Here is a 3301-nt window from a genome sequence, read left to right on the forward strand (position 1 = left end):
CTATATCGACTAAAAACCCTAAATCCTGTTTCTCCTCACTTCTGCAATGTAATCAAACAGCTACAAAGTTAGAGGTATGGATTCATCATTCACATTCCACATGTGCCAATAACACCAATTTTAACCTGTTGCTCCAGCAAGTGTTTTTGCTGAACACAACGCCAAAATGACAAAATTGTTCCTGCAAGCACTGGTTCATTTTCACTAGTAACAGTGCATGAATTAAGATGAATGTGGTTCAATAATAAAAATTTAAAGCAAACAAAAACTTACTATGTTTTCTGCTTTCACTTTCCCCGTAGCAAACCCGTGGAGGAAAAGTCTTTTCTCATTTTGAAACATCTGCAAAGGATTTGCAGTCCTGCTGAAACCAGATCAGATATGATTTTAGGCTTCAGTAACATGCAACAAAACACTAGTATTTCAATCCCAGACTGCATTCTTAACCTACAAAGGGAAACTGACAGTGAAGAGTAGTCAAATACGCCATTAAACTTGGGGGTGGCTCAGGAGACGGGGGTTTGTTTCCTGTAACTGGTAGTTTGCCAGTTCGAACCCCCCACTTTGTCCATGTTACATCTCCTTCAAGGTACACAACCTCCTTCAAGACATCATTAACACATTTCAGTGCAAGTAATAATGTGCTTCAAAGCTTTTAGGTTGTTCATGTGCAACAATGACCAAATAAATTTGACCATTTGACCAAATAATGGTCAATTCATTTAGCTGGATCTAGCAGCTAAATATGCTAGCAAAGATAATATGAAGGCAATCCTTTAAGTCTTCCTATAAATATTTTAAAGATGAATTTACATGATTCCTTTTAAGGAGTAAATGTTTATGCTTCCATTTGTTCTCATCTGTATATTCTCTGCAAGGGTCAGTTTATTTGTAAAATTCTGCTATGATATTTGAATACATAATTCACTCAAAGCGTTGTTGATTACAGGACTACGGTGGAAAACATCAGTCAGCTGGTTTTACCGCTGTATGCGCTGTACCGTGGCTGCTGGAAAAAACAAGTGTTTTGTTGTTGACTTGCCATTTAGAAACCACATGCTGCATCTTTGATGGTTGTGCAGGAGGCTCCACTACTGCTTCAGACTCAGGGTTAAAGATATACAGTTGTAGAATTGCACATCTACTTGCAGCTATTTTTACAAGTATAAAGTGAGTGTAAAGTTGAGTTGGGGTGAGAACTGAGCAAGTGAAATCTCTGAGAATTTTGCGGGGGAAAAAAAAGAAGAAAAAGATAAGGAGCATGTTTTGTGTATTCCATAGACCAGTGTTTCTCAATTTTGGTCTTCAGGAACCACTGCCTTGCATATTTTAGATGTGTCTCTGTTTCAGAACATGTGATTTAAATGATTTCATGGCCTCTTCTGCATGCCATCAAGAGTTACAGAAGCCTGCTAATCAGGCTGTCCAGAAAAATGCCCAGAAAAGCGCTACAAAAGTCTGATGTCTTTTCATTTAATTTCTCTGGAACTGAGATGGTTCTTACACATAGACAATGTGCAGATGATGGTCCAGGAGACTCTGTAGAACCTTCCACAAGGGCTGCTGGCCATCTTCTATTCTGACATCGTTTAGACAGGTTTGTGTTTGTCCATCACCTTGTCCAACTACTAAACAGGACAGGTCTAAACTACAACAGAGAAATGAGGTCTGCAGAGAGAATCAACAAGTCTGACCTTCCCTTTATTCAGGACTTGTAAAGGTTTAGAGTCAGGAAAAGGGGCAGCTATGACTTCTGAAGATCACACACATCCTGGACACAACCTGTTTGCAAATTTTACCATCAGGTCGGTGCTACAAAGCGGTATTTGCAAAAATTAGACTCCACAGAGACGGTTCCTTCTCATTGATGAGCACTTGACAGTGGGAAATCCCACATCGATACAATGCATATTTTCACAAATTCAACCTTGTTTTCTTTTTCAAAAATATACGTATTCATAAAACCTTTTTTGCTTTCCCTTTCACAAATTTATTTTGACGATGTCTTTATTGAGAGCAATGTTAACTCAGCTGAACTCAAATTCCTTGTTTGTGTGCACACTCGGTTGATAAAGCTCATTCTGAGTCTGAAATTATACATAGTTTAAAAATACTGATGCAATGTCTTCAAAAACATAGCAAATGATAGCAAATGTCAAAGTAAAATAATGGTGGGTACAATATGTTCCTGCATTTAAACAAAAAACAAAGTTAGAGAACACATTGTTTTTGTACATTAATTTGGATCTAAACCACCGAGTCAGAAAAGACGGTATTGTTCCTGACCTGCACATCTCAAAGAGGGATCTGTTCTAATCAGACAGGCAGTAATATCTCTTTTATCTTGTCTTTGATGTCCCCCTTCCCAGTCACTGTAATCTAACTGTTGTATTTCATCATGGCAAGGATAGATTTGTCTGTATTTGTTGAATAATTGTTATTCTAACTTTGCACAAAGATTTCATGGAAAATGAATAGTCAACTCAGAATCTGCAATGACATGAAAAACTGAAACGCAAACAAGGAGAAAGCTTAAACAAATCTTATCGACATGTGGTGTGTAACTAGGCCTGTCACGATAAACAATAAATCAATTAATCGCAGATAAATTAAACCTATCGACCTCATTTTAATTATCGGCTTTATCATCTCTTCCTGCCCTTTTTTCTTCCTATTGATGACACTAAATGAAAAAAGGCTCAGCTCCGGTGCTCTCCACTGCCACTCCCTTCCTGTAATGTCCAGCGCACACTACATGAGTTGTCGGTCCATTTTCAAAACCTGAGAGACACATTAGCCGACAGAAATCCTAGGTATAACGGTTCAATCGGGTTTGTCGTGCTGTGTGGTGTCCAGCCACATGGGCGCAAAATAATGGCTACAAATCCAGTTAACTAATTTTAAAACCAGGCATTAGTCAATGCTTTACTACAATCTACCTGTGATGCATGTGGCTAGAGTCAGCGTAAAGTCCTGACTGAATGAAAATCATTATAACCTATTTATGTCACGTTAACGAAGAACAGCTGAAAACTTACCGGGTTTATCAACTGCGGTAACAATTTGGCTCCAACTCCTCTCCTTTTCATTTCTATATTCTTTGCACGAAATGTTGAATAAATATTAATGTTTCCACATATCATCTCTGATGTCCGCTGGACTTCGTGTCGCGCCGTGTCAGCTGTTTGAGATTCCCCTCCGTAATTTCCCCTCAGAAAGCGCGAAGGAGAATCGGTGCTTTCTGATTGGCTACCTGCCACATTCAGCGTTAAGCTCCCCGTCGGGGAAAACCCCTGATTTA

General features: G+C 38.9%; 1 long non-coding RNA gene across 1 annotated transcript in view; it reads right to left on the reverse strand.

Annotated features, from left to right (window-relative positions):
* Positions 1–275: 275 nt before the first annotated feature.
* The window catches only part of LOC106964453 (uncharacterized), a 55255-nt gene continuing 52229 nt past the window's right edge, over positions 276–3301 (reverse strand). The window contains exon 3 of the long non-coding RNA XR_001428429.1: positions 276–361. This is a non-coding gene — a long non-coding RNA (uncharacterized LOC106964453). The remainder of the gene's footprint in view (positions 362–3301) is intronic.

This window comes from Poecilia latipinna, unplaced genomic scaffold, assembly GCF_001443285.1.
Source record: "Poecilia latipinna isolate Pla-1442-1.1 unplaced genomic scaffold, P_latipinna-1.0 Scaffold1675, whole genome shotgun sequence".
In the NCBI taxonomy this organism is placed as follows: Eukaryota; Metazoa; Chordata; class Actinopteri; order Cyprinodontiformes; family Poeciliidae; genus Poecilia; species Poecilia latipinna.